The sequence below is a fragment of the Semicossyphus pulcher genome, unplaced genomic scaffold (genome assembly GCF_022749685.1).
Source record: "Semicossyphus pulcher isolate SPU_LCO1_2020_fin unplaced genomic scaffold, fSemPul1.0.p SCAF_17, whole genome shotgun sequence".
In the NCBI taxonomy this organism is placed as follows: domain Eukaryota; kingdom Metazoa; phylum Chordata; class Actinopteri; order Labriformes; family Labridae; genus Semicossyphus; species Semicossyphus pulcher.
The window spans coordinates 11,739,216-11,766,446 of NW_027211681.1; the positions used below are offsets into that span (position 1 = coordinate 11,739,216).

Genomic DNA, 27,231 nt, shown 5'->3' on the forward strand with positions numbered 1-27,231 from the left:
TCAGTGTCAGACCTGTGGTGAACCCTAATGGAGACCATGCAGAGCCAGGTTGCATTAACACCCCCCACAAGAAACCCCTATTTGCCAAAGTCATTCTGAGTAGTAGGAGGTGTTGATGACAGTTTGTTGTCAGCGTGACGTCCATCTATCCAATGATACTTCAACTATTTCTGGCCTCCTGGTTACAAATCATTACTTCTGCCAACAACACGGCCAGCAACACTCCCCCTTGCTGGCTCTAATACGCATACACAAAAACTCTTCGTTCAGTGAAATGACCACACTAAACACAACAACCTGGCAAGTCCAATACTGCCCCCTCAACTTCAAAATAGCCACCCAATGGAGAAGAGGAAGAGGGTAATGACTTTTGGCAGCCTCCCATTGAATCCAGCTGATAGTACTGTCAACGCCTCCCCTCTGGAGCAGCACCCTAACGCAGTGTTAAGGGTGATATCTATCAGGACTGTGCCAGTTGTTTGAAAAGCCCCATAATCATAGGCTCAGTTACAACCACCGTAGGGCCTTGGCTAAGGTCAGTGATGGGGTGAAAGAGATAAAAAAACACAATACACTTGTACAAAGAATGACTTACTGGGATTTTACCCAGGGCAACCTCAAAACGTAACAAAATATACAAAAATGTTTTATACATTTAAAATCTCTAGATTAACTACAGTAAAGACAAACTGCAGGCTAATTCTACTTACATGTGGCCTTGCAGCGGAAACCATGCAAATGATAGCAACCTGAGGACTAGACTCATGTTCATGTTTTGTCTATTAAGGATCAGACAAGGGGAAGCAAGCATTGGGTTTCCTTTTAAACAAATTACCCTGCCCCTTGAGTGATAAGGGGCTGCAGATGGACTTACTGCCAGGGTTCGTCCTTGTGGCTTTGTTACAATACACACTAATGAAAACAATGTCTAGATGCCAACAGCCTACAGCCTGGTACGATCCAGAGCCAAAATGGGTTATGGGCTTCCTGCTAGTGCGCTGCCAAAATGGCAAAAGTAGTAATATAATTTATTGAGTCTGGGCCCAAGTGAGAGACTGAATTTCACACTTTGTTTTGTTTTTTTTCCGCACTGAGAAAGAACCAATTATTTAACTTAAAATTGATATCAGTAAGAGGCCTGTAGTTTTTGTGTCTCGATTTGATGGTGTTAGCTCAGATTTATGGAGAATCAGTTCACCCAAAAGTCCTTTCCTTGGCAGTGAGCACCCCAAAAATAAAAAATTGGCAACATCAAATGCCTTGTCTGGTTACTTATTGACCTTACACAACCCTAAATTGCCCTAGTGCCCTCCAGAAGAGACACCTGCTTTGGCCGTAGTAGAAGCTACAGTGCTAAAGCAATTGTGTCTCCGAAGGATGAAAGATAACTGGCATTTATTACAAATAGCAGACTCCCCTTACCCAGCTTTAGGTCTTTCTTTTCTCCCTATTCACTAGTTTTACATACGCACCAGAGGGCCCCAGCAACATCTTTTCACAGCCACCCCCTGACTGCGTGCTCTTCAGCCATTTGGAAAGATGGGCGTGCATACAGGAGGACCCTTGACCCTGGGTAAGAACAGGGCTCTGTGTGTGTGTGTCTGTGAGTCAGCTGGGCGTCTAAGGCATGCAGGAGGAAGCTCACGACCTGATTAACATTACGGGGCATTAGCCGACTGCCAGGGCTTTGAGCTTGACATAAATGGTTACACACTCCCATCGCAAAAACGACAGGAATTCCACGTGTGCATTCATTGGCTGAGTCCAAACACAAAACATCTGCAACAACAACAACAACACGCTTACATTCCAGAACGTGGCACAGACACACACACACACAAATATGTATACAAATAGCCTACCGCACACACAAGCAGTCTCCCCATCTGACTGCAAAAGTACACATGTACGGGAGCCACTGCTACACACGCGCATTTTTCATTTCATCACCTCACTGGTGTGTGACGATAGAGATAAGACAGCGGTGACAGAGATGTCAGAGGGGGGAAGGAAAAAGGGGGTTTGAAATTGAACGGGAAATTATGTACTTCAATTAAGACACGCGGAGGAGATATTAAAAGCTATACTCCAGTGCCTGGGGACAGGATGCAGGAAGGGGGGAAGCAATGGAAGGCGACAGTTCAATCAGAATCCCTGGGTTTTTCTCACCGAGGGCGGAGGAAAGGAGGGAAGAGAGACAGGACGGCTATGTTTAATAATGTACTTGGAATTAGTGTAGTGGAATGAACAAAAGTGTGCGAGATACATCATGTGATAAAGATTCAGGATGAACCAAAGACTAAAGAGAAGCAATAATGGAACAATCTGGATAAAACGCAAGAATGTGCACGTTGAGAAAAGACTGCAGCTACAATGTTCAGGCACAAAACAAAACATCCACTAAAGTCCTGCTATTGTAATACGGCCCAACAGAATGATCAACCTATACATAGAGCTTTGTGATTTAAAAAAGAGCCTGTTAGCGCAACATTTCCTTCGAATAACTACTAAAACATTGAAAACGGAAAGGCATATCTCTCACTCAGTTCATGAAACCATCACATTAACCGCTCACATGTACAGAGTGTGTTCCAGTCCACTCAGCCAATCATGAAAGAGCGATGATATAACACAAAAGTTCCCAACATTTTCATGTCAAGCCCACTCAAACACACATCTAGCAAATGAAGCTCTCAATGAATATACAGTTGGAGCATACCTCTGATTGTGTGTCAAGTCACATTAGTACTTCTAATTTTGTAGGGGACCCCCTTAAAAATCCTGTGGGTGTTTTGGTGCTCACTAAGCAGACTAATATGACTCACTTTAATGGTAAAATAAAAAAAAAGTGTTTCATATCTAAGGATATACAACATGGATACTGTGAATACAGCAGTACATTGTGGCACATAAAAGCATAGATAATTATTAATGGATGTTTTAATTACGTGGCACCTGACTTTGCTTGCTGTAGTATTGACGTTGTAGTTGTAACTGGGCTTCTGAGATACATCATAGAAACAAGAGTTTATACTCTATAAATATAGCTTCGATATAGTTAATTATTTAGCTTATATATTTGGCATAACAGCCAGCTTCTATCCACTCTCCTTAACACGGTTCAGCAATGACATTCATATATTTTCCACACGAGAGAAACGTTGCTCTTTTAAAACTCACCTTGCGTCAACCAGAGCTTTGGCAGCTTTCAGTGAAGAGTCGGTGCATGGCAGAAAAACGTATACAGAAAAGCATTCTCCAATGTCTTTTCTAAAGTTACCCGTAAAGAGATGGAGCAGAGATTTAAGTCAGACTTGGCAGATAAGCCGACTTGGTGACAAGATACCGAGGTAAACAACGGCTACTCAGCCAGATATATACACAGCAAGTACGGTAATTAATGCTTTGAGCAAAAAATAATACAAAAATATGCCGTGAATTACACAAGCCAAAAACAGTTTGTTAAAACGTCACGATATACTGGGGGGCGGGAGGGGGCACAACAAAAACAAAAAGCCGAACACGAACAAAATGACTTTAAAAGCAGCACAAATGTGTAATCTAACGTTCGCGGCGGATGGCCGTCGAACGTTGGAGCGTTGGAGAAATCACGCAGTTTTCGTTAAAAAAAAAATCGCCGATGAGTTCTCGCGTACAAGGAGCAAGCCGACGGCCGTCAGCCAGCCAGCCAACTTGTTTTAAAGTGCAAAAAGAAATGTTTTTGTTTAGGTCGCCAGCTGTACGACTAGCGACGGGCTGGCTACCGCGAATGCAAAGTGAGAAACGACTCCGGGGAAATACATTCTAAGTGGATCCAGACAGCGGAGCGGACAGTCATGGTAGGCGTTCAGTGAGCTCTCGTTGACAGTGGTCTCGCAGCCATTTTGTTCAAACTAACAACACTGCAGTCTCCCTCTCCTCCTCCCAGAGAGAAGCCAGACCAGGAAGTGGCTCCAGATACGTCACTCTCGACCAACCAAAACACCCGACGCTAACTCCGCCCACCACCCCCGCCCCGCCCTGCCCTACTCCTCCGTTCTCCAAACCTCCAAGCGGACAGAGGATGGACAGGCTCAAGCTCATGTTTCCAAGGTAATTGCTGAAGCATGCAGCTAATACTGGGGCTTAAAAAGGAAACAGATGTGACGCTGTTATAGATTTCGGGATGATACATTGTAAAGACACCAAAACATAAGCCAAATATGAAACTACATTTTAATGTTTTTGGTGCAATATGCTTCAAGAAATCACAGACATTCACTACAATCAAATACCAGGCATATCATCTCTGTTTATACTCTATTAAGTGTTTCATTTTGTCATTATGTAGCAATGTGCATTGGCAGTCTTGAAAAAAGAATGGAGACTATTTATTGAATTCCTTTATATAATTAAGAAAATATCCTTCTCAATCATCACTATGAGCCCACTAGAAGTGTGTGCAGCATCTGCAGAGACTCTGCCTGTATTTTTCTTATCATGCTGTATTTAAGACGTTTCTGGGTGACAACCTTTGGGTGGATGTGGAATTTCCAGCTGTGCAGTTCTCTTCAACAGTACAGAGACGTCTAGCACCTTTAACCACATTATTTTGGTTTTATGGCCTGCATTTTTATGTTTTGGTTTCACCACTCCCATCAGCACCAACATTATCACACTAATCAGGCATTGCTGTGTTTTCAGCTTGTTGCTCTGCCCCCCATTGGTCAAAAAAAGGAAGAAAAGAAAAAGATCTAAAGCAGCTTACTTTTCACCTTGTTCTCTTAGAGATACAGTTTTACAATATAATACTTTATAGTACAGGAATACGGTACCACGTGATTCATGACCAAAATAGAGCAAAAGAGCAGAGAGAAGGGTGAGTTGTAAAATAACCCATTTGGTACTCTTGCATCATGAACTTTATTTAGCAGACTCAAATGTCTCTTTAAGAGCCCACCCAAAGTTTCTCTACCCAAGATGACCTTTTTCAAGAATCTCTTGATCACATGATGTCCAGAAACATGGGGCGATAATTCCAGGCTGTTCTCGACATGATGGATGAGGTCGCCCTTGTGCCCCCTGAACCGCGTCTGCAGCCGTCTGAGAGAAAGAAAACGCGGCCCCTGTCCATTCTCCGCGCTCCTTTCTCATGGAAATGACTGTTCCACGCACACACACACACACAAACACACTGTGAGGTGGGAACAGGTCAAGGCTGCAGACCACAAAGGGGAAGGCTGACCAGTGAGAACTCTCTCGGCAAAGCTCTGGGCTCCTGGTTCAGACTGCTAATGAAAAAGCCAGGGGCCCCGGCCAAATTTTTTTTTTTCTCCTTTTCAAGGCGAGATGCCCAGAGCTATTAAAATAGCAAGCTCCGACTGAATGGAGAAAGCAGATGTTCCACACTCAGGGTTAAGAGAGGTGAGAGCAGAGAGGAATGCCTTCAGGGACGCCTAAAGGGAAATGTAGTTCACCAAGGATCACAGACTTTTAATGTGAATGCAGGAGTTCATTCATGCCACCTGAGTGTTGCGTGTAAACATTTTATGTCATTAAATGTACCTACTTGAAGCATAAAGTTATTATAACATAATGCAAAGAAAGAGCCTACATTAGTTGTAGTTTAAATCTCTTTTATGTAGACTCACACGAGTTATCAAAGGTGGAGATAGAAATCTACGCACCTCAAAGAACAACTGAGGGTTTGAAATAACGATAGTGCACTGACATGATCTTAGCCCACTGAGAGGTGTGTGTGTATTCATGTGTAAGAAGAAGAAGGACAGGGAGAGTGTGTGTGGTTCTCTATATTTATGTAGAGCGTGTATACGTCCATCCTCGTGCGCATGCACTCATCACAGCTATTCTTTTAGGTGCCTCTGAGATGTTTTTTTTAGACTCCACCAATTTCCCCAATTGCTTTCACTTTCAAGCAGACTGCTGACAGAGGGGAGCCAATGGGAGAGGTCCGCCTGACATACTGATAAGAGACAGCCCAGACACAAGCTGCGGGACTGCAGCAGAGGGAATCGCTCTCTCCTTCCCCTTCTCAGACAGTACACTTCTCCCCCTCCTGCTCTCTCCCTTTCTGCTCATCTGCCTTTTGTTTTAATTCCACTCCAATCACGAGCCGCGTTCCGCATAAGGTTTTAATTTCAAGCTTGCCGCCGGAGTCTGCTCATACGCACAAATTCACACAAGAGTGCATGTGCATACACCGAACCGCAGATTCTTATGCATACCGTACACATACTCGCTTTACTCTCACATCACAAATACACTCACTTCTGTGTTACGGCGCTGTGTGCATATTTTATGCATGTGCTTTGTGGTTACATTTTATCATTTAAACACGGTTCCCATGAGAGAACGTATCTCCATCCAGAAACATTAATAATCACACACATTCATAAAAGGCAGACACATCAGCAGACAAATTACATAAAAGAATCCCAACAGGCTGTTTTTGCTTCAGCAGTCAAAATAGATTCCTCAGTTTATGGCAGAGCAGCTGAATTTATAGGATCATCAAATACATTTCTCTTCTCAAAATCGATTTTTCGCCTTCCTCTTAAACACAAAGCACCTCTGAAAACGCACCGTTGTTACATTTCATCTCGTGGAATTAACCAAACAAACATGATCTGAGGGGAAGCCAAACATTTCGTGACAGCACATCTTGATTTTAAATCCTCGTTCCCCAGACGCTGCATTCTTAAAGAAGACGTTTATAGTTTGCTGTGTGATGCTGAATGGCTAATGAGTTAGGGGTGTCAGTATTTTTGTATTGATTATGAATACTCAATCCTCCTCCACAGTCTGGACTTTATGCATGTGAGTAATCAAAATGCAGACGGCGAGCTATTGCTGCTTCGCTCAATGTGACATTTCCAAAGGCATGACTTGACATATGCAAAGGGACCGTCATGATGATCATTCTGAAAGAGGAGCCAAATGAAACCATCGCCTATAACGGCACATAAAAGGCGAATGTTGCGCAGCAACTCTCCCAGTCCTTCTACTTCAAGGCAGAATTTGCGCGTAGTAGCTGGGCGATTGAGTTGAAACATTCGTTTTGAGTTTTTCTTCCTCTGATTAGCAATGTGATTGAAGTGCCTATCCATTAAATAATTGTAAAGAGTGGTGAAACCCTGCTGAATTGCTCATCTCCAAGGTCTGCCGCTCTGCAAAGACAGATAGGACTGCAAGTAGCTGAAAGCAGAGCAGTCCATAAGAGGAGGAGGGATCCTTTTCATTAACTTTCATTAAGACTAAAGGGTGAATTACCCTGAACGGAGGAGGTCCGACACATTAAAGCTGTTGGGCTGGGTAATATATGCACACTCGTGCTCTCTTGCATAAAAACATACATGTACATACAAACATGGGTTCTGTTTGCAAAAGCACAGATACACTATTAGACCATTTCTCGCATACAAATACCGAGCAGACCTTGACAACAGCATGCTTCTAATCCTCCATGTACTGCTGAGCCTCCATATAGCACATCATATATTATGGGGGCGGACAATAGCAAGAAGAAACAGTATTTGCAGTGGCTGGTAAAGGGCCACTGTTAGGGGTGGGGAAGGGGTTATGTAGCGTCTGTGTGTGTATAGGGGTGTTTTTGTGTGTGCATGAATCCTTCTGTGTATTTGTGTGTCCGCATGTGTGTGCTGTACAAGCGGAGGGAGGCAGGGCAGAGAGCGGAGCGTTGCAGTGCAGTAGGACAGCGTTTCTGAGCTGTGGTAATTTCCCCTGAGGCCAGCGAGCAGGTAAAGGCCAGCGAGAGAGGGAGGGAGGGAGAGAGAAGGGGGGGGGGGTAGATAGAGGAAGGCTGGAATAGAGGGAGGAAGGGAGCGTGTGTGTCAGAGAATAATGAGGAATGATACAGCGGTGGCGAAAAAGAGGCCGGCAGATTCTACCAATCAAACACACACACGCTGCATTAACAGCAACTCAAGGTTGAATACAGCAGCTCTCGCTGTCAACACATTAACGTTTTCTATTTTCATTTCAAATGCTTACCTTGTAAATGAGTGTTTTTGAACTGAGTCATTGTTTTTGTAATGAATTCATCTATTAATTACAAGAGCGCCTTTTCCTGATGACCTTGCTTTATTTGGTTACACGCCGCAGACCTTAATATTAGCATACATTAAGCCCTGCTTATCTTTCATCCCCAATAGCTAATACCTTAAATTATCACCCCCTCCCCCCCACCCTCCTAAAGAACTGCACAAACCACAATAGTGGGGTTTCTGTGCATGTGTATGTGTGTGTTTGTGGGCGAGCACCCTCACTTATTAGCCCCCTCCCCCTCCCCACTTGCAAACTCATTACCAGGGTATAAGACCTGCGTGGATTTTATGGTGTTTTGGGAACTGACTGGTTAATCAGATTTATTGCACACTTAAGCTTAATTGATTGCCTTTATGGAATCAAATGAATAATTAAGTGCTAACAAGCCTAGTTTCTGTTTCATCATTTTGAAATGATGATGATGACCCACAGAGAGGGAAGGGAGTGGCGGTGTCAATCAAAAAACGCCAACATCACGGGATGCGCTGTTCCGCCTTAGCGCTCTGCTAGCTTTAAAAACGGATTGTTTGACTTCCCCATCACTTAAAACACATCCTCCACCTTATGTTTGAAGCCTTTCTTTCAAAACATAAAGCCACAGATTTATTTGTCTATTAGCTGCTTTGCTCTTTACAAGCCCTCGGTTGTTATACTTGAAGAAATTAAGCGATATAAACTGTTATATAGCGGCAGTGAAAGGACAGTGTATTAACATCAAGGCGGTCCAAACAGAGACAACATATCCTGACCTTCACATGATCTTCACCAGATCAATACTATCATCAGCGCAGACGAGCGGTCACAGATTAACCCAGCCTCCTATAACAACCCCCAACACACACACACACACACTCTTCTCTCCGTCACACACACAATAAAGCACACACCTCATTCAGTGAGGGCCCTGGGTGTATTGATTGGCTCGTATTGACTGACACACAGAACTACCGCATGTACACACTTGCTTGTTGACTTTATTTTTCACTGGCTGGCTGACGTTGGGGAAGTCCTATTGAAGCTGCGGGGATCCCAATCTGTAGGAATAAAAGGGATGGATGCATTAGCAGCCCTATGAGTGAAAATATAGCCCCAATCCCTGCTAGATTTTTTAGTAAACGTATCAGGAACTTTCAAATTGACTTAAATGGAATTGCATTTCTAACATGTTACATATGACTGCAGGTCAAAACCGAGCAAAAATTGCTTTTTGCATTTACATGTTTTTTTCCACATAAGAGAAAAGGGCACGGGGTCCGGCGCTGCATGTTTCTCATCACGTACATCTGCACATGCATTCAAACAAACATTCAAATCTGACTCCCCATCAGCCATTTCCACAAAATATGCACCAGCGCAAGAGAGCAAAACAAGCAAATCCATGTCGACGCATCCGCGAGTGGCCAGAAGGCAACTAACTCAATCTCACATTCAACGTAAATGTTGGTGGCATATCCACAGGCAAGGGCTGATATTTAGAAGTCCATTAACACAGGGTGGAGATGGGTTAATTCACTGTTTGTAGCCAGAGATCCAGAGAGGGTTAGGGGCATACAAAGAGGAGGGAAAGGGGAGGGGGGGAGGAGGGAAGAAAAAGAGAGGGGGTGATATTTGAAAAGTGAGGCAACAGAAAGAGTGTGTAGAGGAGAATGCAAATAAATGTGGAGGTAGATTTGATGTGAGGAAGGTGTGTTGGTGGTAGTGTTGATAGGTGGGTGTGTGTTGGAGGGGGTTGTTTTGAGCATTGCTGCCTGCTATCATCCACCTCAGCCTGGGCGTCAGTTTGATTAATGCTGCTTTCCTCCAGCTGACCTCCAAGGTCACAGGAATAGTGGGTACTCAGCCTCTCCCATTCGCTGCCGCACCGGAGGGGGGTAACGGCCGTATAATACGCTCCCCCAGAGGCTCTTTCTCTCTGTATTTCTCTGTTTTTCCCGTTTCTGTCTCTCTTCAAACTCTCTCCGTGTCTGCCTGTCTTTCTGTCCGTGTCTCCCCTTGATCTGCCCTTCCTCTCTTCCCTACATTCCTCATCCCTCATCCATCTCCGCCGCCATTTCTCCGTCTCTCTATCCCCGTCTATCTGACTCTTTTGCTCTCTTTCCACCAGCACTTTCTAATCTGAAATGCAATCAAACGCTGCAGTAATGTAATGTGTTTGAAGACGCTGCAGAGAGAAAGGGGGAACAGGCCTGCGAGGGGCTATTATAGAGCACCCGGCGAGGGTTTAGATAAACACATACACATTACACACACACACACGCATCCACCACTCTGCCTCCCCTCCCTCTGTTCACAGACGGACTGCCAAGGTGAAGGCACATGAATAGAGTTGTCCTACACCAATAGACACTTGGCAATGACACACTTCCTCTGGCTGAGAAGCTGGTGGCAAATGCTACTTATTGTGCCAGCCGGTCTTTCCTGGCATGGAGAGGGGAGTCCCATACAGAGAGAGAGAGAGAGAGTACATAAGGACAAGTGAAAAGTGATTAGTTTTTAAGTGTGCCAACACCCTTAAATTAATCTTTGTCGCTGATGTTCCTTTCCGACTACAAGCTGCATCATCAAACTGTACTCTCTGGTCAGCTTTGTTGACACTGACCATGCATAATGCTTGCATCTCTCTGCAGCAAGCTGCACTATGTACACACAGCATCCTAAATGTTTGTGAAAATTAATTGAGAGAGGCAATCAGCATGTGTATTTGTGCGTGCGCCTCTATTTGTTAAGCTGTGTCTAATTGTTGTGACCAATATTACTCCATTAGAAAACAGCTTCCTTGTATGAGTACCTCGGCACAGCGGGGGTGCTGATGCGCAGGGCTCTGGCAGGTGTTTTCTGCTAATTACTTCCTGTTTAATAGTACTGTGAACTGCTGCGAAGTGTTTGGGAGTTTGATAACTGTAAAGACTCATGGATGTCAAACTGAACTTCTGAACCAGTACCGGCAGCAACACGCCCCACATCAACACAGCCTCTTGCGACTTTTTTTAAAGCTATTTTCAGTTTAAACGGCCACATCTGTGAAAAGTCCCTCAAAGTTGGATTTAAGCAGGTTATTTTATTTCTATACTTAAATGGCATGCCAGCTGTATTTTTGGTGGCCTGTAAAAACTATGTAATAGAAGTCTCGACCTGATTCAGACTGAACTCATACTGGGTCTACTCTCCAATTTTCTTCAGTAGGGTCTTTTTGACTGTAATCCTTCTTATGGTGTGGATCCAAATGGATGTGAGAGAACTCAATATTTTCTCTGATCCCATTGAAATCCATTCAAAGAGAAAACATTTCAGGAATTCATTAGCTTGAGTTGAAATGTTGTAGAAATTCTCTTGGCATCCAGACAGCAATCAATAAACAACACGCTCTGACAAAATAGAGAAAAAAAATCTGTTATCTGTGGCTGTGCTAAGATTGTCTAATTATGTAGTTGGAGTTAATTAAATGATTAAATGGCCAACCTGTCTGTCTACTCTTTTAACTGCCTACCTGCACACACTCTGCCTGTGCACTCATTGCACGGGAGCGAAGTCTACAAGCTAAAGCTAGCTAGCTAGTCACACAAGAGAAATGGCCCCAACACTCTCTCGTGGGCTCTTGTGATTGTATACTTTTGATTTCTTGCTTGCTCTTGCTCGTTTCTCCAAAGTTGCCTACCGTAGCTTTAAATGACAATATGTTGATAATATTAAATTGATAAGGACGCTGTTACACTCTGTCTGTGTTGCCAAGTCGCCCACAGAATATTCTGGAAGGAGCTGAAATGTTGTTTTGATGTTGGGTCTACCTGTTTTGAATATTCATTTTAAACTTTCCATGACCTTCTAATTTCAAACGCGAGTTAGACCGGGCACTCTCAGTTCATTTTCTATTTTTCACGGGGGCATTATTAATCGTCAAAGACTAAAATGCGTCTTGAGACTACCAGCAGTCAGAGCAATACAACATGTGGCATAGCGGGAGCCTGCTAGGCTAGGTAGCTAGTTAGGACATCTACCCAATTGCGGATTCAGAACGATCTACAATAGTGGCAGCCATCTTGGTTGTTTACTAAAAAAATTAAAGATGATATACAGCATATTATTACCTGGCTAATGAGCTTCAGTTCATTTGGAAATTTTAGAAAATATCTGAAAAATCAAACGACCCAGAATGCATTGTTTTCACATGACAGCTACAACATGTGCGTTTCTGTTCCAAACTTTTGTGCGCGATCATGTCTGTAAGCAAGGCCTGACCACGGTGGTGTTTGAAGGAGTGTGCAAAGAAGCCAGTAATAATCGCAGCCTGGAGAGTTAGCCATGCTGTGCACCGTCAATTTGTCTCACACTCTGTACCCTCCATCCCCCCACCCTCTTTCCTTTTTTCTCTGTCTCTCCCTGTTCCCTTTTTCCAGTCAGTGCCTGAGCATGAGGGACACACACACACACACACACACACTACAGAGCATCATGAATCTTTCATGCGAGCGGGCTGTATAATCCCTGAGGCGTGCTCTCCGAGACCCACACACACCCGCCATCACCTTGCACCGGGAGCGAGGGAGAGAAGGAGAGAGAGAGAGAGGGCGAGTGACAGGGAGAGAGAGACAGAAAGATGGATGGAGAAAAGGAGACATGCAGAGGGAAAGAGGAGGGGGGAGGCAGAGGAGAATGGAAAGGAGGGGAGGAGGGAGGGCAGGAGTAGGAGCAGAGAAAGACAAATTGAAGGTGTGAAGAAGGACCTGGCTGGAATTGCTTCCTTCTTTTGGCTACTGAGCGAGGGATAAAAGAGGAGGAAGAAGAGATAACAATGGAGAGGTTTGCTCTTATTCTTCTTGGCTGCTGAAGGCTGTATTAGAAAGTCAATTGGCGTCTCATTACCAGACCATGTATGATAGAACCACACTGGTGACACTTAGTCCACCAACACCGCCCCCAGCACACCCAGGAACCTGAAAACCTGGAAGGCAAATCTACTTTATGTCCTTCAAACTACATTGTTGACAGACACAAGCCCCTGGAAAAAACCGCTGTCAGTCAAAGCTGGTGTTCTCTGTAGTCGATAGAAGCAATAATATTTTAAACTGGTGCAATAGCTGCGGAGAAAGTTGTACAAACAGCTCGTGGTTTCGCCCATTGTGCATTCCTACAACACCCAGCGTGCATTGCGCCCCTCCGTCTGAAAGGAACGGCCCAGCGAGACTACCGTTACTACCGTTTTCCAGTCAAGGACATTGATCGCTACAGGCGATGGCTCAGAGCGGTACAGAATCCAAAATACGCCGAGACTATACCGGTGGATCGTCTAAAAAATCTTCTGCAGTCTATATTTCAAACCTGACGATTTTGAACGAGACATGACATCGGAGGCGGGCGTCCTAGATTGAGGAAGTATAGTTTAGCAAGCTCCCTGGCCTCCGCCAGATGATGTTTTACGCAGTCTGGCAGAGGTTTTCCGGGGCCCATTGGAGAAGCTGATAGCGTCCTCCAAAGGCACAGAGCGAAATTGCATTCTTTACCTACCATAATGGCATCAGCTCCCCGTAACAGCATGATAGGACGGAGGTTGAAAATCGGCCAACTGGCCCTTTAAAAAAACTCATTTGTCTCACACTGGTGCTCTGTGCAGGCCCTCGTACGGCCTCTGCTCTGACCCGTTAAGAGACCCCGCCCCTCCAAAGCCACTTCAGCCACGTTTTCTATTATTAAGGCCTTTCAACAAAATAACCAATATTGATTGCTAGATGACTTTTACACTATTTTTTGTCCTCTTTTAACAAACCCTGCTCAGAAAATCTTCCAGTAGTAGTCAGTGAAGAGAAATGTGGATAAAAGGTTATTCAGTTATGTCAGTGAAACGTTCTTTCCTTCACTCTATTTAATCTCCTGAGGTTTATGAGAATGGTGAGACACATACAGTAGAAGTGTGGGGAATAATCACTTAGCACAACAAAGCTAAAAAGCTTGATGGTTCTGCAGAAACAGGTGCTAATTGATTTTTCATGACTTTAAATGACCTCTTTCACTTTTGCACGCAAGTACTGCAGCTTTAATGGAGGCAGATCTGTTTCCTTTGTGCATTTTATATATGATATGTTTTGATGATGTACAGTTCATGTGTTGCGTCCTTTGCATCTTCCCTTACAATCTCATCGTATCAAGGTGAATCATATCGAGGTTACTTGCCGTGCGCCGTATCCTTTCATCCCGCGTCCTTGGACATGTTCAGATAAATAACAGCTCCCCCAATGGACTCCCAACACAGTTGATTAGTGTCATACCGGCTCTCTTTGGTGCGTGTCACACTGAATGCAGGTTGTCCAGGTTAGTTGCTAATGGAGTGACAATGGAGGACTCGCAGGGTGCTGGACAGCTCAGTTGTGGCTGCGGCTTTAATTACCAGAGAGCGGTGAACACAGCAGCGGAGAAAAGCTCCACGTGGGCCAGATGAGCTTATTATGCCCCCCAACCTCACACCCCAGGCCTCTGATTTACTGTGACACTGATTAACAAGACTGGAAGGAAAAGGTGGGAGTGTGTGCGCGAGTGCAGACACATGTTGAAAGTGTGACTGTGTGTACATGTCTGAAATCATAGTGGCTGTAAAAATGTACTATATGTAGCGTATACAGTCCAGACTAGGATGTCTGAAGGTCTCAAGCATACATAAACAACTGAGGAAAAGGTTAAATAAAGGAGAAGCAATTACTCATTCATGCACTGCTTTTGCGTGCTACGTACATTTGTGTACATGCAGGTGCCCTACACATGTCCAAGTGTGTCTCCATACAGTGCTTTTGTACGTCTCCCACTTTAAAAGCTCTGCATTGGTGATATTCATGAGTGTGTTTTCATGCTTGCTGAGGGTGAGCATGTTTATGCGAGTGTGTGTGTGTGTGTCCACCCTAAACGCATAATGTGTGTGTTCAGGGGGCCATGAGGTCGACCGCTCTCCTCCTTGCAGCACCTTGCCCTCACTCCCATTACTGCTCCCTCACGGTCTCCTCTACAATTCACCATGCACTCTACGTCTGAGCACCACCTACCAAATACAATTAAGGTGAGTTATGACCACTCCATAGGAGGGGCAGGGAGGGTGGGGTGAAGTGCGCTTGAGAGCGTGGGTGGGTATGTGTGTTAACGAAGAGATACATATAAGAGGGAGTGCGTCACTTGGGTACGAACAACATAAGAGTGTCATATAGCTTTCTGGGGTAGCGCCGCACACGTATATGGGCGTATGTGAGTGCAGACAGGGTCCCTTCCTTGAGCGGAGGGGGCAAGAGGGTGCTAGGTTGAGACTGAGGGGGGGGCTGTGGGTGGTGGACGGTGCAGTGCCAATTTCACGCCTCCGCTCATCTCTGCCTCTTCCAGCTGCACGCTGCATGCTCTCCTCTCCTCTCCTTCCCTCCTCCCCCAACTAAGCTTTACCCCCTTATACACATACACACCCCTTCCTACACTGACTGTACCCACTCCATCCCTCCTTGCCCCTCCTAGCCTCCATCCATAGGTTGGAGTGTGACAGCACGGTGGCGTGGAGGATCCATCTCCAAATAACAACCCAGGCACATAATAAGGCACACAGGAGCTGCTTAGAGAGAGGAAACAGAGACGAAAAGACAAAACTCAGCAGCAGCACAAAGCGGGCACGAGAGAAACCTCGTTCCCGTTCGGTCCTTTCGTGCCCACATCCAGCTCAAGATGGATGCCTCTGTGTGCTCCGTATGCTCGGCGGAACAAGGACAAAAAGAGGGCAAGGGGAATAAAAAAAAACACAACAGCTCCATTTGCATTCGTAAAGGTAACATTTGTTTATAGCGCGTGCGACACCGCTCTTAACGACCCCGCCGCTGATTGAAGCAAGCGTCCTAATTAAGCATTAATTACTCAACAATAGAAGTGGCAATTTGTGCGGTGGCGACGCAACGCTGACATATTCCCACCTGGGCTAATGTCTACACAGCATTATTAGCATCGCCGCCTGCTGTGGTTATGGCTATCTAAACAGTCATAAACGTCAGCTCAGGCATATTGTGCCACAGTTGCTCGACGACGAGGCAATATGTTACCCCTCCCTCTCTCTCTCTCTCTCTCTCTGACAGTCTCTTTTGGTAAACACCAGCAGACGGTACACAAGCGGTGAGTTTCCTCCCCTGGTGTTAATTGGTGAAAGCAGTGGGATATACCAGGCAGGCAGGCGGCGAGGGTTTCCCTTTGTAGTGGCACACTGTTTACAGTCCTGCTGCAGCGCAGGCAAGGGGACGCGTGGACGCCGCCTTTGTTTGCGCCACATCACACAGAGTCAGAAGATAAACCCTGCTGCGTTTCACATCACACATAAACACATGTGTAAACACAAAGAGACACACAAACTCAAACACACCTGAAGGGGAGAGACGGGGGATTAGAGAGCTACCGGTGGACAGACAGGATAGCACATATGTGTGTGCGCGGGGGAGGTAGATGGGTGGGTGTTTAGGTGGCGTTTGTGAGGTTTGGGTGTTCAACCAGACATTTGAGGTGAGCTCAGTCTTGTGTGGACAAATCATTTGGAGATATAGAGTGCACGGGGTTTTAACCACAGCAGATTGGAAAGGGGAAGATTAACAGAAGTGGAGAAGAAGGTGGTCAAGTGGAGTTTGATGGATTAGAGGTTAGAGAGTGGAAAGTTGGTCACAGGGAAGGTGAGAAAGAATGTGACAAAGTTGTGGGTTGGCTTTCAAAATAAAGTAAATAAAACCAAGTGCAAAGCACGCACCAACATGAATGGTAGTGAAAGAGAAGTGCTTTGTAAAATCTATTGTTGCTTTAATTAAGAGTAATACGCTGGATGTGTTCCACTTATGTTACAGCTCCTGTTCCCACCTGTGCGACCTGTCACTGGTTGTGTGAAGTCATTACCAGAATAAAAGCCTTCATTCAGACAAATAAACACGCCATGCTAGGCAAATATCTGCACCAGTAATCTATCTCTAAGTTGAAAATGTCTGCCACGATGGCATTGGTTCTGTTAACCTTAAGAGTAACTGAACTCTCTGTGTTCTTCCTAGAAAGAACCCAGAATGAGGATTTTACACATGAACAAACTTTGCTTTTTCCCTCCATCCCCAAAGGCGTCCAATTGTGCCAGTGGGCTAACTAAGCAACGAGAGAATCAGCCCATTCATGCACCGCCATTTCCCTTTGGCCCATTTCCCCCAACCCCTAAATTAGTGAAATTTTCTCAACGCGAGGATACATTAGGGAGGGATCAGGGCAAAATGGCACATTATGAATACTGACAGAAGTGGCCTATTAAAGAGGATTCAGACATTATCGACGCCTACGTATCTGGAGAACAATCTCAGTTAAGTTAATAATGTGCAATTAATCATAGGTCACTTAGCGCAGGATGGGGTATAACATGCTGCTGTGGAAGGAGGCCTAATCTGCTGTCCATCCGTCCAGAAGAGGAGCGAGATGGATGGAGGAAGGCTGGCAAACTGTTATCTAGACGGCGAGCTGGCTTTGGTTTTTGACAGCTCGCCAGATATGGATGACTGAGGCTCACCACTTGTCACCAGCTAACAGCTTTGCGCTGCAGGCCCTTGGGTTCCTTCCCATTTCATTTTTATGAGTACACAGAAGCTTTTTCATGAAATTTGAGGCATTATTGTTTTTTATAGTGTTACCAATGTAAAGGAGGAGGTCCTTGGATCAAAGAATGGGGACCTACCGTGTTGGGTTTGTTAAGTTTCCTCTGGATACTCTGGTTTCCAAACATGTAGGGTATTAGCAGTAGGGGCGGGACAAAATATAAATACGGCAATATATCGGCGTCCTGACTTGTGCGATACAATTATCGATAGGCTGGTGCCAAATATCGATACTTTAATGTTACAAATATACGGCACTCTAAACAGATTTCCCTGTGATTTTGACTCACCGCGTCACTACCTCATGACTCCTCGCCGTGGCGCTTATGACATGAATGAGGGAAACTTGAACGGAAATCAATAGGCCGAAGAAGAAGTTAATCAGACATCGTGATGTATCATTATATGATCGTCTTGCAATATATCAATTATTGCAGAATCTCTACATTGTGATATTATCGTTATTATGAGGCACGTATCACGTATCGTATCATATCGTATACCATTTCGTATCGTATCACATATTGTGTCACGTATTGTATTACATATCGTATCACGTATCTTATCACGTATCGTATCCCGCATCGTATCATGTCATATCACGTATCATATCGTATCACGTATCGTATCCTGTATCGTATCACATATCGTATCCTGTATCCTGTATCGTATCACGTATTGTATCACGTATCGTATCACGTATCACGTATCACGTATCGTATCACATATCGTATCACGTATCACGTATCACGTATCACATCACGTATCCTGTATCGTATCACGTATCGTATCACGTATCGTATCACGTATCGTATCACGTATCGTATCACGTATCCTGTATCGTATCATGTATCGTATCACGTATCATATCGTATCGTATCACAAGGGTTCTGTAGGCTCATAAGATCAAAGCAAATTTGATAAATTGGTGAAGCAAGACCGTTATGAGCTTAACAAACCAATAAAAGAATCTTAAAATCAACTCTGAAGCATACAGTTAGCCAATGCAGAGACTTTAAGTCATGTGACGTGTGCTCCGGTCAGCGCTGGTTCAGCTGAGTTTTGCAGCAGTTGAAGCTGGGATATATTCTTTTTAGGGATACCAGAAAGCAGAGCATTCCAGTACTCAATTTTACAGGTAATAAGAGCGTGAACTAGTGTCTCTGCATTGGCTGCATAACCCAGGCTGCGCTCCCTAGTGGGGCTGAGACGACTGATTTCACACAGAATGGTAGTGAGTTCAATAAGGATGCCAAAACATACAGTAACTACCAAGACGCATGGAAAGTCCATATTTCAAATCCAAATACTTTTCCATATCATGAGCTTGCTTTTGTTCTGTTGTGTTGGACGGACTGATGGACGTATTCAACGCTTACCTGGCCATCCAACAGAGCCACATTACCATCTTAAGGCCCCATTTCCTTTCTATCCTTTCATTCTTTAACATTACTTGCGTGTCATACAACTGTAAAACATACAACTTATCTCCATGCATCTATCCATCCTTTAAAGTATACCATGTTTTCGATCTCACGAAGGCTTTAGCTGCAAAAACAGGGGATAAAGTGCCGATGGAGAGGCATGTAGGTGTAAGGAGACAGACAGGCACCACAGACAGAGGATAAGGGAGAATAATTTGATATCAAAACAGCACTGGAAAAGAAATGGGGATCTAATCCATTGCTCAGTGACAGGGAAGAGATGGGAGGCACGGAGAAGATGAAGGAGAGGGAGAAAGTTCGAGAGAGGTGGAGGAAGAGAGGGAGTGAGAGGAGAGAAAAGCAGGGGAAAAATTCACTTCCACAGTTGGCTGATCGAGGAAATCCTGCAATCTCGCCGCAGCCAGGAAGCAGAAGCAGATGAGCCATGTCTCTCCATCTCTCACCCTCTCTCTCTATCCATCTTCCTCCCTTCCTTTGCTCTCTCGCTCATTCTCCACATGAGTTCACTTCTTCTCTTTTTCTCCCTCGCTCCTTTGTTCTCTCCCTCTCGATCTCTCTATATATCGTCTGTTTCTTCCTCTCGCCTCCACCTCACTGAACCCGCTCTTCTCTCCCCCCCCCCCCCCGGGCCGCCTCATCCCTCTCTTTCTCTCATGATGTCCGGAGCTGTTTGACTAGTGCTCGAGCCAGACTATAGCCCCCAGTGGGCTCATTTCACACCTCCAGGCCTGATGCCAGCCAGTCGGTCAGCATGTGGTGTTACAGCTGACAGACAGACAGCACCCGGCGCTCTGTCGGCCCTGATTAGCATGCACGCGGCGGACTGGGAGGAAGAAAAGGAGGAGGAAAGACACGCTGGAGTGCGGCAGGTTCATTTTCTCCCCAATTTGGAGGAGTTTGGGTAGAGAGAGAGAGAGAGAAGTGTGTATAGCTTTTAAAATGTGTGAATCTATACAGGAAGTGTCTGTAGATTTCTGAGTGTGTGTGTGTGTGTGGCGCTCCAGAATACCAATTGTGGGTGATACAGCCAAAGCCTTCAGGCTCCCTCATTGTACTTCAGAGCAAAGCACCCATCACCAGTGAAAGCCCACTTTGCTCCATAAAGACAATAAAGACAACTCTCCATGCTTTGCAGAATAATAACCGAAGGGGGGGTGGGTGTCACATATTACATAGCGGGTCAAGTATGGATGAGCGTGCACATTGTATAATGGCAGGAGTAAACGGCGCACAACAAGGACAAATTGAGATGCTCCAACAAAGCAATTACATCTTCTAATAAAGCTGTAATTGTGTTTCATTATGGCGAGACGACATCTATTTGCATCATCTTTTATTCCCTCGCTCATCGAGTAGTGGCTGCTCGCTAACCTCTGACTGGCTCAAACAATGCTTATTATGCTTACGGTGGGCGAACGCGCGCGCAAACACGGGCGACACATAAAAAGCACGCACACACACACAGAGTCAGACAATGAGGTGAGGGAAGCCTCCAGCGTCACCGCGCAGATCTCTCCATTGAGAACCTGTAATTATAGAGCCCGTCTCAAGATAAATCAATTAACGCCAACATATAGCTTTTAATTTAATCCAGAGCTAATTAAAGTGAGGAGACATGCGGGAGGGAGGGAGGGAGGGAGATAGAGGAGGGGGTGGTGGTGGAGGTAACACGAGGTGTGTGTATCCGTATAGGCTGGGGGATTGTCTCAGTCCCCTGGTTCAACCACGCACGGTGGAGATGATTGAAATGAACTCCGCTGGCAGTTCGGTTCGGGGATCTCGGATGTTGGCTCAACATTACAGAACGTCACCTGGAGCCGTCTGACTGACAGGTGACACTTTAATTGAAATCATTTTGTTGCTCATTAAAGGGAGAAGAGTTAACCTTGAAGAGGAGGAACAGGAGAGAGATGGAAACTGACACACAGACAAAAGAGAGCAACGGAGCAATTTGGCTACATGAAGCCTGTTTTTTCCTGCAGATTGCTCGACATGGTTTCCAAAGAGGTGCAATTTTAAGGAGAAGACAGGCTGGCTATGTGTGAGATTGTCTGATAAAGCCTGGACTGTCTGCGTGTGTGAGTGTGCATGTGTGTCATTGCCAAGCATGTCTCAGACATCCCTTCACTAATCATGGCTCAAATCTCCTCTGGTTGAGGTATAAAGCCTGGCGCTGATGGAAATCACACCAGTCCTCAATTTAGCCATCGCTGCGGTTCACAAGACGTGGTTCCGGTCCGGCTGATCATCCTCTTTTTCAAACATGCCATCCCCGACACCACTATCAGCTTCTTTCACTCTATCAGAGCCCACTAAAGGCAGGAGGACCTAATGTGACTGTATCGTCACTCTGTAATAGAGACTTGTAAGTGTGTATAAGGGAAGTTTAAATATAAAAAATACAGAACGGTCCAGATTATATTATTAATTTCAATATGGCTTTTTTTCACTAGTAAGCAGAAAGCAAAAAGCAAAAATTACGATGACGGTCACAGCCGACTGGCGCATCCCTGAAGTGGTTGCCATACGTTTCACATCACCCTGTCCATTAACGGGTTTGTGACGTCTCAAACCTGCCAATCTGAAATCGTCTAGTTCAGCCTGTCCTTGGTTTAAAAGCAGACAGGCAGGCAGGAAGACCCGCTTATAGATGCAGATTTTCTCTGTTCCCATTGCCAGTGAAGTATACTCCTGTCGGTCTCTTTTCTGCTGTGTCACCGCCTGACGTCACAAACGCGCCAGAGACAGAGTTAGTAAATAGTGAAGATGTTACGGTGGTTAAGTCTTTATTGTATCTATTACTCATTCAGTCTGTTTATCAAACTCGGAGCTGACAAATTTGTATGATGTTCGAGCTGCTTGTACGGAGACGGGCGGAATTTGTAGCTGAGATGACGAGGAGTCGCAGAAGTTACTGACGGAGCATAGCATCGTGCTAGAAAGGGGGCGGAGATTAGCGTGCTGACACAGGTTTTGTGTTCCCATCACTGCTCGGATCGGAGCCGAGGCGATATTTGACCCGGGTCTGTATGCCGATTGTAGCCTTTCCCATTAAGCAAATAATCAGTCTGTTAGAGAGTTAACTTTGTGTGTTCATGAAGTTACTTTAATGGTGGCAACAATAGCAAAACAAAATAGCCAGTTGGTCTCAGCTCAGTGAGCCTGAGTATGAACAGGCTGCTGCAGTATGAATTATACCAACAACAGGCAGGTCAACTTTCCAGTACACTGCTTTACCAGTGCTAAGTGATGAGTCTCAGCTCAGTCTGTTGTTTTTGTCACTGGAAGGAAGAAGGGAAACACATGCCCCAACACACTCTGCTAAAACTTAGCTACACTATGAAGCAGTAAACCACACAGTTGGATAAACTTTGTTAAGATTCTGTCACAAAGTCACGTGGAGGAAGGATGTTAAAAGGAATCCCCACAAAAGAGCAGTTTGGTCCAATAACAGGGACTTTTCACTTGAACTGGATACAGCATTGATTACAGTCTTGCAGCCAATATTTCTCAGTAGCCGGCTATGGTAGTTTAAAAAGAAGAAAACTCCTGGGGAAACTTCGACAGGGAAATAAACACTCCACAAGATTAATCCTCCTGACACTGACTCCGGAGTCGAAGCTTCTGCTTCCACAGAAACACAAATGTACAATAGCACGTTTAATCTCACACCGCTCACATTGATCTTCAGCTTTCTTCTGCCTTCACAGTTAGTGCGACTTGAGAAGTGGCATTAAAGGCTGGCAGATCATTAGCAGAAGAGACAAGAGGGGCAGGAGTTTGTGGGCGTCGTAAACGGACAATATTGTCATCAATTATGGCAAACCTCTGACTGGACTTTAGTTCCTTTGTCAGCCACGCTGTGGTTTCTTTTTTGATTTAAGCTAATTAGACAACACTCCTCTCAATAAACGCTAATATTGGGCACAGACACAAAAGCAGAAGTTCATGAATAAAATAAGTACAGAGATGGTTAGTGAGAGTTATTATTCAACTATATGTGTTTCAAATGATGCTCATGTATCATGTTTTTTTAGCTTAAAGGGATAGTTCTGATTTTTGGACACCAAGTTGTATGAAATACTTGCTAGTAGTGTAGCGGATGCAAAGCTATAAGCTCACTCACCGAGTCCCGTGGTCGGAGTTCTGAACATAGAATAAGTAGGTCTGATGAGATGCCAGGGTCATGAAACCAAAAAGTTTTACCCTACAAAAACAACATGCAGGCAGTGGTGATCCATGTTCAACACAAAATCATCGTCCTATAGGATATCATATGCTGCGCCTTTTTTTGGCACCATTTTCTCTCTTGACAAATCCAGTATCACTACGCCTGAGTCAGGCTGGTTTCTCAAGTGACGTGCTCCATCAGCTGTTTCTAAGAGAACACGCTGGAATTGGTAACTTGGGAGACGACGTTTGTTGTCACAGAAGAAAATACATGTCAGGATGGTGGGAATGTTGGATTTTCCTGGCTGTCGTAATAAAAATATTCCATTGCATGTATCTCATCGTTTTCCTGATACGGATCGTGCCCTTAGAAAAGGTTTTGGTTTCTTGCAGTCTTTGCAAAAAACTTCACCAAAGAAGATTATAGTCTGACATGTTTACTTCGATAATGACGCAAGTTACTAGGTTAGCTACAGCTACTAGGTCGGCTTACCTGAGAAACCGGCCGGCCGCAGGCGTAGTTACACAGGATTTTTCACGAGAGAAAATAGTGCCAAAAAACAGTGCAGTATATGAAATCCTAGGTGTTGAAAATGGATCACCACTGCCTGCGTGTTGTTTTTGTAGAGTAAAACTCTTTGGTTTCATGACCCTGGCATCTCACCAGAACTACTTATTCTACGTTAGGAACCGGACAGAACTCCGACCACGGGACTCGGTGAGTAAACTAATAGTTTTGCATCCACTACAATACTAGCAAGTATTTCATACAACTTGATGTCCAAAAATCTGAACTATCCCTTTAAAATAAGTGAAGTTTGGCTGGAAGGAAGCAGACTGAAGCACTGCCTGATTATTGGGATGATAAAGCTGCCTTTCAGACATGCTGGGGTAATTACAGTCACAAATGAAAGAGTCTGACAGATTCACATGACAACTAAGAGAAAAGAGGACGGATAGACAGAAGCAAACAGATCATAGATGAATCGGACGATAAACCATCTGTCCATCTGATCGCCCTGCAGAGCAAACATCAACCAGCTACTCTGCTCTTATGTTTCCAACAAAGACATAAAATGCCTCTTATATTTAATATATCCTAATCCATATGGACAGAACATATTGAAGGATTATGTGTGTGTACATAGAGCACATGACCGTTCTCGCCAACCCTCCCTGCCCTGGGGGATCATAAAATGCTCATTAATTCCTTAAATTAGCTTAAATGCCCTTATTGAACGCCACCTTCATGATTATTTTTTTGCTTATTAACTATTCCCTAAGTGGGCCGCCGAGGGTCCCGTCAGGTCAAAGGAATGTGTGTGTGAGAGAGAGAGAGGGGAGAGGAGAAGCCAGTGCAGAGGCAGACCTAGCTCCCCGCCTCCCCTTCTCACATCCCCATCTCTTTCTCCGAGCACAGGGGCCTATCGCTGTTGCCTTGGTGACGCTGGCTGGCAGCCCGATAGGAAAAGAGGCTGGCAAATGGAAAATGTCAATTACTGCTGGAGATATGTAGATCTGAGTAAGAGGCTGCTGCAGACAGGGAGAGAGGAAGAGGAGGAAAAGGGGAGAGAGGAAGAGAAGAATGGGTGGAGGAGAATACCAAATATAAAGAAGTGCGGCGCGCGCGACTGCAGAGACGAGGATGCAGAGAGACAGGGGAGAGGGAGGGGAGGGGAGGAGGTTGGCGTCCAAATATAGCAGGAGGTTACAGAGAGGTAGGGGTGGGAGAGGTGGCACGGGGGTGTTAATGCAGGAGATGAGAGGCTGAATTGAGCGCTGGCTGCTGACAGAGAACGTCTGTCCACATCTATTATAACACCTTTCACTTTCTGAGACGAAGAGTGGAGCCGCGCGCTTGTGTTCATTATTCCTCTCTTTCTCTCTCTCTCTCTATCTCCCATCCGCAACTTCAGCTCCAGCCTCCACCTCTAACTGGCAATTTGATTAAGCCTGGGAGATAAGGTCGCACAGGAGAGGAGAGAAGGAGAAGGGGAGAGAGAGGGGGGAGACGGAGCCAGAGCCATTCTGGTGTAATCACAGCATTGATCTCCTAAGCATGTGGCCCGTGTAGATTATGGGACAGAGTTAGGTCCATCATTGGCTTTGGAGTCTGAGATAAGTGTGTGTGCCTGCCTGTGTGTATACATTTGAATCCAGCAGTGCAGGTAATCATGCATGCACACCCTGCATGGTGCATATGTGTCCACCCTATTTGAATGTGTGCCTATTTAGCCTGTTTTAAGAGGATGCATGCATCTTCTAAGCGTGTGCGTGTGTTTGCGTGAAATGAGCACATCCTATTTGAGTGTGTATCACTCGGCCTAAGTTGAATTAATGTGTCCCTACCCCCCTTCCAATTTCCACTGAAGGTCTCTTGACCCTCCCACTCTGCAGACACATAATGGTCCATTTGGGGTTTAGCAGCAGGCATTACCAGCGAGCATGGAGACAGTGAGCTAGACTGTATTTCCATAAGACTGGGACACAGAGGCCCTTCTATACATATATTACCCCCTTTGTGTCTGCGAGGTCTCATGTGGGGTTTGTCTACTACACCGGTGGAAAGATACACACACACACACACACACACATACACACACCGAAAGACGCACAAGACAGGAGGCATATGCAGCTTGATGTGAAAACACCAAACATATACAGTACGTACAGGCACTCTTATAGCAATGTTATCACACATAAACTCAAACACACACACACATGAATGCACACACAGATATGACAGTTATAATGGGAGCTACACAGCAGCCTGACTGTGATTGACACTGATAAGCTCTGAAGGGAGACATCCCACCTTTGCCGTCACGATGTCACTGTACAGTCTCAACACTTTGATGCATTAGAGATCCATTAAGCATACTGTGAGGAGTTTTTCACAGGCTATGAAGCGGCCTCGATTTAATACTGATGTCTCTATATGACCTACGAAAGCAAAACAGACCATCGGCGAGAAGATCGACTATTTCTTTCCAGTTATTTTTAACGCCTGTCACTGCTGCTATGGGTCACCAGATTTACATCACACACACCAAAAGAGTCTTTGCTTACATTTTAGTAGTATGGCTGCGCAATACATCGCAATTTCATAATTATTGCAATATGAGTGTTTGTAATAAACACATTGCAAAAGTGAATAAGAAAAACTAGCCATGCTTTATTACTAAGCCTGCAAACATTCTGCCTGTTAGATGGAGTCCTGGGTATAATGGACATGCTTTCACACCACTGTGTTGAGATCAGATGAAGCCTACACTAGCTATCAGCTACCCTCAGATTAATTGGTGTCAATTTAGTGATGGAAAAAACTGCTTTTTGGATTTTTTGGGGGGGTACAGGGGGGCATGTTGGAAACACAGGCATTGTTTAAATCATGCGGAAAAGCGGGGCGCTGGGTTGGCTCAGTCGGTAACAGCAGGCGCCCTATGTATAGAGGGTACAGTCCTCATCGCGCTGATCGCTGGTTCCATTCCCGGTCTGCCGATCTCTACCCCCCGCGTCTCCTGTCTACCTTCAGCTGTCCTATCCATTAAAGGCAAAAAAGCCCCCAAAATTAATAACACAAAAAAACCCTGCAGATAGTTATAGCTGATATGCACTCGCTGACGCCATATTAAATGATGTAATTGCACATCGCAGAGTTTCATCATCAATATGCAGGCCTAGTGAGGAAGGAAGCACAAGCATATTTGTCTTAAGAGAATACCACCCATGCATGCACCAGACGGGATCAGCAAAGGACTAAGACGCACCGATTTGTCCACAAAGGCTTCAAAAACCGACCTGAATTAAAGGTCCTCCAAGGTTTTTAAGTACATTCCATACTTTTCCAGACTTCTCTGTAGATTATTCGGACCATATTTGACATCGAAGGGCAAATAGCTAGATATTTCTGTAATTAAATGGTTTTAAAATCA

General features: G+C 45.0%; 1 protein-coding gene across 2 annotated transcripts in view; it reads right to left on the reverse strand.

Annotated features, from left to right (window-relative positions):
- Positions 1–3,723, reverse strand: part of tnrc6c2 (trinucleotide repeat containing adaptor 6C2) — a 52,249-nt gene extending 48,526 nt beyond the window's left edge. For both annotated transcript variants that reach the window (XM_069665784.1, XM_069665783.1), the window contains exon 1: positions 3,181–3,723. The gene's annotated coding sequence lies outside the window, so the exon portion shown is untranslated. The remainder of the gene's footprint in view (positions 1–3,180) is intronic.
- Positions 3,724–27,231: the final 23,508 nt, after the last annotated feature.